This window comes from Helianthus annuus, chromosome 7 (genome assembly GCF_002127325.2).
Source record: "Helianthus annuus cultivar XRQ/B chromosome 7, HanXRQr2.0-SUNRISE, whole genome shotgun sequence".
NCBI classification, from domain to species: Eukaryota; Viridiplantae; Streptophyta; class Magnoliopsida; order Asterales; family Asteraceae; genus Helianthus; species Helianthus annuus.
Genome location: NC_035439.2, coordinates 28,428,329 through 28,441,412, shown reverse-complemented (window position 1 = coordinate 28,441,412; position 13,084 = coordinate 28,428,329). Strand labels below are relative to the sequence as shown.

Below are 13,084 nucleotides of genomic sequence, written 5' to 3'. Positions count from 1 at the left end.
ATTATTATTGGTGGCCTAGGATGAAAGGCGATGTTGCTATTTATGTGAGCCAATGTTTGACTTGCGCTAAGGTTAAGGCAGAATACCAGAAGCCTTCGGGACTTCTGCAACAACCAAAAATTCCCCAATGGAAGTGGGAAGAAATATCCATGGATTTTGTTACAAAGTTGCCAAGAACGCCTAAGGGCCATGACACTATCTGGGTGATAATGGATCGCTTGACGAAATCAACACATTTCTTGCCTATCCGTGAAAAGGATCATACAAGCAAATTGGCTGAAATTTACATGAGAGAAATTGTCACTCGCCATGGAGTACCCCTCTCGATTATATCCGATAGAGATGGAAGGTTCGTATCGAGGATATGGCAATCCTTCCAGGAAGCTTTTGGCTCGAAGCTGAATATGAGCACCGCGTTTCACCCGCAGACCGACGGCCAAAGTGAGCGGACGATTCAGACATTGGAAGACATGCTGAGAGCATGTGTGATGGATTTAGGCGGTAGCTGGGATAAGCATTTACCCCTGGTTGAGTTTTCATACAACAACAGCTACCACACCAGTATTGGTGCCGCGCCATTCGAAGCTTTATATGGGCGCAAGTGCAGGTCGCCGCTCTGTTGGTCTGACGCAGGTGATAGACAATTGGTAGGTCCCGATGTAGTTCAGGAAACTACAGATAAGATCGCGCAAATCCGAGATCGCATTAGCGCGGCTCGCGATCGCCAGAAGACCTACGCTGATCTGAAAAGGAAACCTCAAGAGTTTGAGGTTGGGGATATGGTTTTGTTGAAGGTATCACCCTGGAAGGGTGTAGCACGCTTTGGGAAGCGTGGGAAGCTGAATCCACGCTACATTGGTCCTTTTAAGGTTTTGAAGAAAATTGGAACAGTAGCATACAAGTTGGATCTACCTGCCGAGCTGAATAACGTTCACGATACATTTCATGTATCCAATCTTAAGAGGAGTCCAACTCAAGTTAACGTTGCCATTCCTACCGACGAGATTCATGTTGATGACACGCTCCACTTCGTTGAAGAACCTGTTGAGGTCACGGATTGGAAAGTTAACAAGACCCGCCGGAGCAGTGTCAAGCTCGTCAAAGTTCGCTGGAATGCTAGACATGGTCCCGAATTCACCTGGGAGCGTGAAGACCGAATGAAAGAGAAATACCCCCACCTGTTTCCTAAGAACCTTGCTTCTTCAAGCAGAACCTAAATTTCGGGACGAAATTTATTTAACGGGGGGAGAATGTGACAACCCTCTCAAAACCAGGTATCCGTACGACTTAATTAATTATTAATTGTTGCCTAATTACTGTGCTTTACTGAGTTTGCTGATAAACTGCTACTTGATTGTCAATACTTGTACATATCTGCATCATACTTTGAAATTCCTGTCGCTACACTACTTAATTGCTGAACCTTAGTGACAAACATGATGCACAAAAGCACAGTAGTACTAAACGGATACACAGTGAACTTGCTGATATAGCCAGCATCAGGCAAACACTGCCTCTAAAGGCCTGAATAAGCCAGAATCATTTTACTACACCCATAGTGTGTGTAGGGATACAAGGGTTGTATGATTACGTCTCTAGGAATAAGATATAGAGATTTGGATGTGCCTAAAACGAACTTTAAGCACGAAACACAGCACTTTTATCAACACACTAGCTTCTAGCTAATTAATAAAGTGCCAAAATATGAGGAATTATTCCCGACACTTTGCAGAATAAATTGTGTCGCTAAAAAAAAAAATATTATTTATGACGCTTAACGGATATCTTAAGCACTTTAACGGATTACTATCCGACCGAACAACCGGACAATACCCGGAACATAAAAATATTGCCAAAATTAATATTGGTACTTTTCTGAGCCAGTTAGGGTCCCTGATTACCCTAACACCCGCTTTTAATACACTAAAACAACTAACGGGGTTAGACCTTAAAAGTAACGCACTTAACCAAACTAAACCATAACTGAACGTTTGGAAACGAACCGAGCACCATTACAACTCAATGGAATCGGCCAACTAGTGGGGCCAAGGAGAGTACGCTTTTGAATATTTAATTGGATTGCACGAGGATCGAGACAACTTTTTCTATTTAAACCCCTCACCTCTCACACACACAAACACACACACCTCACCTTCACTCTCTCTCCCTCTCCCTCTCCCTCCTCTCGGCCGAGATCACCACCACCCCCACATCCGTTTTTCGGTTCAAGTCTTGACATTCCAAGCATACTCAAGTGTCGGTGGTTACGTACAACGGAGCTCGGAACAAACGGAACGCGGAGGACCTCTACCGTTTGCTATTATCCACGCAGTTTTCGACTAGTTTCTTCCCTAGCCCCGAGCTAGAGGTATAACGTTTAAAACTCGTTTTTGGTCATGTCTAAAGTGGTTAAAAGGATATTTGTCGGTTGAATGTCGGTAACCCGCTTAATGGAACTTTAAAGTTTGCTAAAACGTGAATATCGTTGGATAAAAGCTCAAAACGCGTGTAAATGTCGTAGTATTTGAATATGTTGGTTTTTATGGCCCGATCTATGATGTGGTGGCTCTCATCATCGTTTAACCCGACTTTGTTAGGATCACGTATCTTGACATACACTGGTTTCTTTGGTACAAGGGTTAAAAGGTGAAACTCCACCACACGAGAAACATGAACTTGTGTAAAAGTGTTTTAACATGAAAAATTCTCTCTCCCTCTCCCTCTCCCTCCTCTCGGCCGAGATCACCACCACCCCCACATCCGTTTTTCGGTTCAAGTCTTGACATTCCAAGCATACTCAAGTGTCGGTGGTTACGTACAACGGAGCTCGGAACAAACGGAACGCGGAGGACCTCTACCGTTTGCTATTATCCACGCAGTTTTCGACTAGTTTCTTCCCTAGCCCCGAGCTAGAGGTATAACGTTTAAAACTCGTTTTTGGTCATGTCTAAAGTGGTTAAAAGGATATTTGTCGGTTGAATGTCGGTAACCCGCTTAATGGAACTTTAAAGTTTGCTAAAACGTGAATATCGTTGGATAAAAGCTCAAAACGCGTGTAAATGTCGTAGTATTTGAATATGTTGGTTTTTATGGCCCGATCTATGATGTGGTGGCTCTCATCATCGTTTAACCCGACTTTGTTAGGATCACGTATCTTGACATACACTGGTTTCTTTGGTACAAGGGTTAAAAGGTGAAACTCCACCACACGAGAAACATGAACTTGTGTAAAAGTGTTTTAACATGAAAAATAGTATTTAAAACAAGCCGATCTACGTATGTACAAGTGGTATATTCGTAGGACCGGGTGTCGAGAAAATCATGTTTTTATAAAAATGGATAAAGTGTTAACAAATACGATTTCTATAAACTACAAGTGTAGAAACACTTGTAGAATAAAAGATCCGACAAAATAACAATATTTACAAAAATTGTCGGGAAGTTGTAAGAAGTAAGTTGTTCTAAAAACGAGGTTTTTACAAGACTAAGTTATGTTATGAATAGATCCACTAAAAATAACGAAATCTACACCGTAGTTTTTGTAAAAACTACAAGTTCATGAAACAACGCGGTTTTACATACTAGTCTTCTATTTGAAGTGTTGAAAATTGATTCGGTTGATTTGATAAATTGTTGAGATGAGTTGTAAAAGAAAATGATACGCTTGAAAGCGTGGCCACCTCCAGTTACAGGGGAAACTCTGGCGAAATTTTCTAAAATCTAACACTTAGAATTATTTACAAGTGTTAGACTACCTTGACATGTTTTCAAATATATTTCGCCACAACTTTATTTATAAATAATCGGAGGTGGGATTTTCACAAAACTAAAAGTGATAAATATTTATTCGGTAAATATATTTTGTCACCTCACTGTTTATGATTATTTTGTGAAGATATATAAATATTATTTTTAGAGTAAAAATAATATTTACTAACCTTGTCAAGCCCGAAATATTACAAACGCCTTCACGGCAAACATATAAGTTACAACGGTAATTTCTATTACCACTTAATCACCAAAACGTAACTTACGCTTTATTCGGAAGTATTCATAAGCATGTATTGTTAAAACATTATTTTGGGAAAATATTATGAAAAAAAGGAAATATATTATTTTTGAGAAAAATAAATATATTTTGAAATAAGAAATAAAATATATTAAGTGGGACTTAATAAAATAAAATAAGTATACATGTATTTGATTTCCCCCATCCTTGGGAAGGAGAATGCGTATCAAATATATATACGAAACGGTTGACTAACTGTTTCCCAAAAATATAATCTATGAAGCTAAAGCACGGCCATCCATCTAATAGAATTAGCACATGTAGGTCGTTGCACAGCACTTGGATATTGGATTGCTTGATTTTGTGACGCGCTCACTGTGAGTTCATGTCCCCCTTTTCTCTTAACTGTTTTCAGTTTTATAAACTGCGGGGGTGAAATACATGTTACAATGATTATGGATATGTTATACATGGTATGGTTAGCATAAGGAGGGTTATTACTTAGATCATGTGAGTGGGTAGGCAGAAACTTGAGGCCATTAATCCTCGTTGAGGACCGAGGGACAGGAGCGGTAGATCTATCTGGGTGTAGCGAGCCCAGCCCCAGGTCCAGCTGAACGGACCTCGGGGTGACTTAGTGCCCGACGCATAAATCCGCTAGGTTTGAGTCATCCCTACTTGCACTTCACACATATCAGTGGACTTGCAACCCATTGGTGATCTCTTTTATTTCCTTATTTGCTACATACCAGGGTTTTTGATAAAGATAAAGGTTTATTTACTCATTTTCGCATGAACTCGCTCAACATTATTGTTGATTTTTCAACTTACATGTATTTCAGGGAATTAAGGATCTGGCACGGTTTAGCAGGATTTCCCGCTGCATTTAGACTCAGAGTCATCCGGGTTCAAGGCTTATGGCTCTTTCCTGGACAAGCCATAGCCCCTGAACCATGTTTATTTTGTTGCATTATGGTAGTGGTTGTACTGTTTTAGACAAGTAATGGTTGTTGGGTGTTTACCCATTTAGACAATGTTTGACAATTTTATTTTCAATGGATGACTTTGCATGATTTTAAATTCATATAGCTTGTTATGATTAAGCTATGGTATTAAGAAGTCACACCAAATTAACCACGCTTCCGCAAAGCCAGGGTGTGACAGCCACACCTTACCATCCGCAAACGAGTGGACAAGTCGAAGTGTCCAACCGTCAAATCAAGGAGATCCTCATGAAGACGGTAAGAACGGATAGAAAGGATTGGTCGAGCAAGTTGGATGATGCTTTGTGGGCGTACCGTACGGCCTACAAGACTCCGATTGGCACAACACCTTACCGGATGGTGTATGGTAAGGGTTGTCACTTGCCAATGGAGTTGGCGCATCGGGCGCATTGGGCGATCAAGACAGTCAACGCGGATTACGATGAGGCGGGTAAGTTGAGGAAGTTGCAATTGAGCGAGATAGAAGAGATTCGAGATGAGGCATACGAATGTGCATCGGCTTATAAGGATAAACTAAAGAAAGTACATGATGCGAAATTGCGCAAGAAAACGTTCGAAGTGGGGCAGAAAGTTTGGTTGTACAACTCACGATTGAAGATGTTCGCGGGCAAGCTTAAAAGCAAATGGATGGGTCCGTATGTTATTCGAAGAGTTGGGCGATTTGGTGATGTAGACATTCAAGACGAGCAAACATTGAAACAACAAACGGTGAACGGTCACCGCTTGAAGCCGTACTTGGAAGGAAATGACATCAACAACTTGGAGCTTGACAAAGCGGGCTATATCTTACGCCCGGTTGATGAGGAACAACCATGAGAGGCCCAGGTTTGGTGGTAGTGTACATAGTAGTTTTGTTTTGGTTTTGTTTTGTATATTTGCACAATTGCCATAGTTCCTCGAAGTCCGTGTTCGAAACAAGTGTGGGGATGTTCGGGTCACGAATTGCTCTTACATTGTGTTGAGGACAACACGGGATTTTTGAGGGGGTAGGGTAATTTTTACAAGTTTTGAAAAATTAAAAAACATAAAAAAATCGAAAAAATTTAAAAATCTAAAATTTTTCACATAACACCTCAATTTTCATCAAAGAAGAGATGCCCAGTGAGCACCGTAATTTACGGTACAGCCGTAGTTTACGGTGGCTGTTCAAAAATGTGGGGCTTTACGGTGAAAGTCTCCTGAGTTACGGTGAAGAATAGATATTCAACGATCACCGTAAATTACGGTCATACCGTAATTTACGGTGGACTTAAAAATGTGCTGAGGCTTTACGGTGTAAATCTACTGTGCTACGGTGAAAAAAATGATGTTCAGGTCTCACCGTAATTTACGGTGAGACCGTAAATTACGGTACGCAGGGGATTAGTCTCCGTCGGTTGGGGTTCCGCAATTAAGAAAAAAAAAATAAAAAAAAATAGAATAAACAACATCACATGACTTTAACCCCAGCCACATATTCTCTACACTCCACACTCTTCCATCACCATCATCTCTCTCTCAAACAAACCCACAAACCTCCATAGCTTCTTCTACTTTCCATCTTTCATAAACCCTTCAATTTTTGTCCAAATCAAGTGGAATTTTGGTCTAACTTGACTAATTTTTCACAAGCTTTGTGATTGTGAGGAGAGATTTCAGAAAAAACGAAATTTTGGGGTCCGAATTCGAAACCCTAGTTTGAGATAATTTGGGGGTTTTGGAGTTTTTGGAGTTTTTGGGTTCACAAGCACTCTTCCATCTTTAAACAAGGTATGAACGCTTATTTTGTTATATTTTGGTGCTACATTGTGAAAAGTAAGGTGATTTAGGTTATTTGCTCTTGCCCACTTGCTTGTTGTTATGATATGATTATGAGATTGATTATTGAACATGGTTTGTGGTTGTAGATTTAGGATATATGGTTAAAGTAGTGAACTTTTGGGATGTTCTACATTGTAGAGACATCATGCCCAATTTTTGAAAAATTCTTGATACACTTTTGGTTCACTAACATCTACAACCATGATAACAAGCAAGTGTGGGGATGATTTTGAAGAGAGGGTTTAATTTGGTGTTTGTTTTTGTTGCTTGCCTCATGTGTGTAGGAAATGGCAAGGACAAAGGAACAAGCTGGTTCAAGTTCGTCTTCATCAAAAGGCAAGGGCAAACAAAAGGAGCAACCACCAAGAAAGAGGCAATATATGGGTAGGGTTAGTGAAAGCGAAAGTGAAGGCGAAGAAGAGAGGGCGTTAGACCCGAGTGAAAAGCCGGTATGGAACTCGGGGTCTTTGGATGATCAACCCGAGATTTGGCAGCCAACACTTTACAATGATTGCATGAATAAGTTGAAAAACAAGGCAGCCGCATTTATTTGTGAGAAAGAAGTTGATGAGCCCCAATTTGGCCAGTTCGGGGTGTTTGCTAAGTTTCGCACTTTAGGTTGGGAAGGGGCGCTTAAATGCTTCGACAAAGACAAGAGTAACCTGTTTATGACAGAGATTCAAGAGTGGATGGCGACCTTACAATTACACAATTTTAACAAGCCATCACAGATGAAGTTGATTGGGAAGGTACATGGGGTACCGGTGGAGATGTCATTCGACATGTTGAAGAGGCTGGGGAAGTATGACAGTCTCCCGGCTAAGGAGTACATGATTCCCACACGTGATGACTTATTGCTTAAACCAGAAAAGCATGTGAGATGGAACGACATGTTGGCAGCATTGTTTTTGCCCGGTAGATACAGTGGTATTCTATACCGGAAGAACTTGAAGATTGAAGCTAAATTGCTGCATACAATCTGCCTTCTCAATGTCATTCCAAGAAGGGGAGACAAAGAACAGGTGAGGTACCCAGAGATACCCGTTCTTTATTCGTTGATGCATGGGTCCCCACGCTTCCCGATACGTTACCTTATCATGCACCACTTATGGATCTGCCGGAACAAATATGGAAGAGACATCGTCCCGTATTGCCGCATAATTACGGGTTTGATGAAACAACAGAAAGCGCTAACATCCGAAGACCGAGGTTTGACAAAAAGGCACCAGCCTTTTACATTGGATAGGTTGGGGAATGTTTGGACGTATACCCAGTCGGAACGTTATCATAAGCTGAAATCGGAAGGTCAACGGTGGAGGGCATTAAAATTGGGTGCAAGAGAGTTGTTACCGGGAGAGCCGGATGAGCCGGAAAGTGATGTAGAAATGGTCCCGAGTGGGGACGAGGATTATGCGGACGAGCCGCATGGTGGTGCAAATGTTGGTCTAGGGGGTTTTGGTGGAGGTCACGGTGGTATGTTCTATGACTATGCGCAGCAACCTTATGAGCCGGGGTGGGCTTATAATGGTTCAATGCAAGAGGTGATTGAAAGTCAACGTCCGTCGGCATCTATTTTTGATACATGGTCGGGGTCGGAGAGGACGTTGTATGATCAAAACACGAGGAATAGTGCAAGCATAGAGCGGTCGTTAAAACATAGCTTCGATCGCAATGAGGAATGGAACCGTACCTTCGTATATTCTCGAGAGGTGGATACCAATAATAGATATCATGATGATCAAATGAGGCGGATGCATGCGGATTGGCATGCCGGAAGGCCGGTTGTTGAAGATCCACAACATGTGGACTATGCTTCATTGCCGCCTTATGATGGTAGCATTTCATATCCGACTCCACCACTCCACCATTCTCAGTGGCTTGACCCAAGGCAACAGGAGGGAGCACAACAACAAGCAGGGAGTAGCAGTGGCGCATTCGGATTTGGAGAGTGGAATGATATGATGTCATCCATCTTTGGACCTCCGGGACCGCGCTACTATTAATCAGGTGGTATTCTCTCTTGTGTATAGTTTGTACATATTTGTTGATTTTATGTTGGTTATGGTTGGGAGGATGGGTGGTGTTTGAGTATGTGGTTGATTGTTGGGTTGGTGGTTGTTGGTGGTGTTGTGTTTAAAAAAAAAAGAAAAAACATAAAAAAATATATAAAAAGAAAAATACAAAAAGAAATTTGGGGTTTGAGAAAACAAGCTTTTGTTGATGGTGATTGAGTTTAGTGATCAAAGCCTCCCAAAATCATACATTGGGGTCAATGTATCCCAAGTGTGGGGATGGGGGGAAATTTTGAGGTTTTTGAAAAATTTTGAGCCAAGCGAAATGATGTGAAATTTTGAACGCCCTAACTTAACCCCAAGTTGATGCACCGACAACCCTTGATACCTTTTTCGTTCTTGGTGAGAGTTATAGCCACACTTGTACATAAATAATTGTCTTTGATGAGAGTGGCTACGGGTGGGGGTGCATTAGAACTTGTGCTTGAATACGATTTGAATCCTTAGTTAAGCATGAATGTAGAAAGGATAAGGGCATTAGGTAGCCTCGTCGATGATGTGAGCGAGTGTGGGACTTGGGGGGTTGGACCTCGTAAGTATATATATGAGCATGGTAGTGAGAGGGGCGGGGGTTTGGACATTTAGTTGCCCATTTTGTGCCTGTGAAGCTTATCATTTGTTTCCCCTAGCTACTTCCTTAAAATTTACCCAAATTTGACCCGGTCGGATAGTGTTAGTGATAGTATTAGTAGTTTTGCTAGTTTGAAGTAGATATGGTTAATGCGTTATCGTATGGTTGTTTGTTTGAAAAAAAAATCAAAACAGAAAAAAAAAGAGAAAAGCAATGAAAAGAAAAAAAAGGGGGCTTAATTGTCTTGTATATAGTAGTGCGTTTGTTTGTAGTTTGTTTTTGTTTGTAATAAAAAGACCGGGTCGAATTTTCGCTACTTCATATATATTCCATTTCCTACCTATACACCTAGCCGCGTTACAACCTTGAAGTCCCTTTGATTTGCATTCATGTTTGACCCATTGTAGGAGAATGATCGATTTAGGTACAAGCTTATGATTGTGCAACCACCCGTTTGCCTAGTGTGTGTCTAGCTTATCTTTGCTAGTTTTCACTTGTAGCCGAGAGGAGAGAATTTGAGAGGGGTGCATTGCTTGGGTGTTAAAAAGGGTTTGGTAAAAAGATTGCATGCTTTGCTTGGTTTAATTTGATCACTTGTGTTGAAATCATTTTGATGAGTTGCTTGGGACAAGCAACGGTTAAGTGTGGGGATGTGACGGGGGGTCCTTTGGACAACCCTTAAGCATGTTAAAAGACGAAATAATCCTCCACTTAATCGTGTAATTATCTTGAATTAGATAACTACGGTGCTTATGTTTCAGGTGCAGTTTAGGAGCTAAAAGATGGAGTAAACGCAGCTTTGGAGGCGTTGGTGAAGAACGGGTCGAGCGTGGAACACGAGACACAACAAAGAAGTCAAGGAAGCTCACCACCGTAAATTACGGTCCTACCGTAATTTACGGTGGACCTGGATTTTATTTTCTTCTCCACCATAACACAGTTTACTCATGCCGTAAAAGAACCATGATCACCGTAAATTACGGTGGAGCCGTAATTTACGGTGGAAGCTGCGAACCAAAGTGTAACTGCCATCATTTAATCAGTTTTTGGAGTGTCTTTTCACTATCTCTCATCATTGGACGATTGTAGAGGAACATTGGGGCGAATTTTGGCTACTTGCTTGCTTTTTGAACATTTCTTATCATTCGGTTTGTGCTTTTGATTCGTATGAACAATAGTTTGATTATGATGATGATTCACGGAGCCATGTCCGGCTAAACTCTTCGGTGATCATCTTAGGTGAATGTTTCTTGAACTTTTGTGTGTTTAATTTCTGAATTTCTAGAATGATAACTTGCGTTGCTTGAATGTCATGGTGTATGTTTGATTGTTTGTAGTTTGTTAATCAATATTGCAATTTCTAGTCTTAATCGTACGTTCTTGGTGCCGTCGGCAATCGAGATATCACGGGAAGGGTTAGGGTTGGTTATTGATTAATTGGTCATCGGGAAACAACCTCGCATTTATATAATCCGAGTACTTTGTCCCCTTTTATCACTTCAATCATCTATACACGAGTTATGTCTATGTAACTCTTTCTAGTTGGAATTACACACAATTGTTTAAAGAAACTGAAACCTAAGGTGATCATTGTTCTCTCCTAATTTGTTTTACAACCAACTTTGATTTGAATCAGTTTTTAATTTAGTTTTCTAAATCAACAATCCAAACTTTTGAATTTTAATTTCTGCAATTTAGTCTAATATTAGTTTAAATACAAAGCTATACAATCAACACATCTTCCACATACTCCCTGAGTTCGATACCCTACTACCACTATCTATAGTTGTTTGGGGATTAAATTTGCGTGACCCACGACATCACGTCAAATTTTGGCGCCGTTGCCGGGGAGTAGTGCGCAACGTGTGTTAGTTTAATAGTTTTGTTTGTTATTTTCGGGTTTACGTTGGTTGTGTTTAGTGTGCAGGTACTTCAGGTGTATGCATACTAGAGGCTCTCACAGGTCATCACCGCTATCGTTTGATCCGGAAATTGAAAGAACGCTAAGACAAAACCGAGTTTTAGTGCGAGAAAACAAAATCATTGGTTCACCCACTTCACCCATCACACCAAGAAACATAATGGCTGATTCCCAAATTCCACCTACAACGGGTCAATCATCCTCAACCTTTATACCTACTTCCACCCAACCATCACCGAACACCACATTACCTAATACCACCGCTGAATTCACACCATCCAATGTCACCCAACCAATTACCACTCAAACCGAGCCTACCATCACCTACAATCCATCCACCACAATCCCACCGTTATCTCACTTCTTTCCCCCAACTACGGGTCAATCAGCATCCACTTTCACGATTGCACCAAATTCAACTATTGTGCATACTACCTCATCCTTTAGACCACAACAATCGGGTTTTCAGTATTCGACCATTCCATTTGGGCAAACTTCAGGAATTCAAGGGGATGTTTATGATGAGGGATTTGAAGATTTTGAGGGGTATGAAGATGATGGGTACGGTTATGGAGGTTATGGTGATCAAGGGGAGTTTGGGTATGTTCAAAGTCAATCTCAAGGGATGGCAAGTGTTGGTGGAATGCCACAACAACAAATTATACCACAACACATTCGGCCAAGACCACAAGGGCCATTAATACAACAACCTATTCCATTGCAACAAGTTCGGCCACAACATGTACAACCACAATTTCAAAGGCCGGTTCAATACCCACCGATGCCCCAACAACCAATTGCACCACAAGGGCCTATACCAAGACCAATGGGTCCTATTCGTCCAAGGGGTCGATTGGGTGTTCCAAGAAGGCATCTTAGGGAACAAGCAAGGGGAATAGAGGCACATTTCAGGCCAATCATTACTCAAAACCCTTCACCGGTGGTTATCCCTCACAACAACCAAGGGAGAACTTTTGAAGTAAGAACAAACTCGTTGCAAAGTTTACCGAAGTACAAAGGGTTAGCAACGGAGGAGCCGTATTTCCATTTAGAGGCCTATGACTCAATTTGCAACACTTTTGGGAGTCAAGGTTTTTCGGCCGATGAAGTCAAGTTGGTCTTATTTCAGTTTTCTTTGGAGGATAAGGCAAAGAAGTGGTTCTACACTTTGCCTTCGGCATCTATTTACACTTGGGGGGAAATTCAACAAACTTTCTTAGACGAATTCTATACCGCCCAAAAGACTAATGATGCTAGAAAGGGGTTGAGGAGCTTCCAACAACAACATGGTGAGATGTTCCATGAAGCGTTTGAACGATTCAATATGATGATAAAGAATTGCCCTCACCATGGAATCGAATTGTGGGAGTTGATGAATGCCTTTCATGAGGGGTTGAGTGCCGAAGACGCACGCGATTTGATGTCTATCACCGGTGGGACTTTTGGAACAAACTATGAGAATGAAGATTGGGAGTTCTTGGAAAGCATGGCAACTACATCAAAAAGAAAAGCTCAAGCCTCACGAAGAGCCCGACCGACCACTAACCGACCACAAGTGCACGCCATAGATGATGGTAATGTTCAAACCACTAACCAAATTTATGATGTTTGTGCTTTGTGTAATGAAATAGGTCATGCGGCTGAAAATTGCCAAGGAATGTTGGACGGGCAATACGAGGAGGTCCATGCGGTTCAAGGTCAAGGTCA

General features: G+C 41.4%; 1 non-coding gene across 1 annotated transcript; it reads right to left on the bottom strand.

Moving 5' to 3' along the window:
• Positions 1-12,627: 12,627 nt before the first annotated feature.
• LOC118480668 lies at positions 12,628-12,733 on the bottom strand. The gene has a single exon (XR_004863648.1). It is a non-coding gene; the product is annotated as a small nucleolar RNA R71 (small nucleolar RNA).
• Between the last annotated feature and the right edge of the window lie 351 nt (positions 12,734-13,084).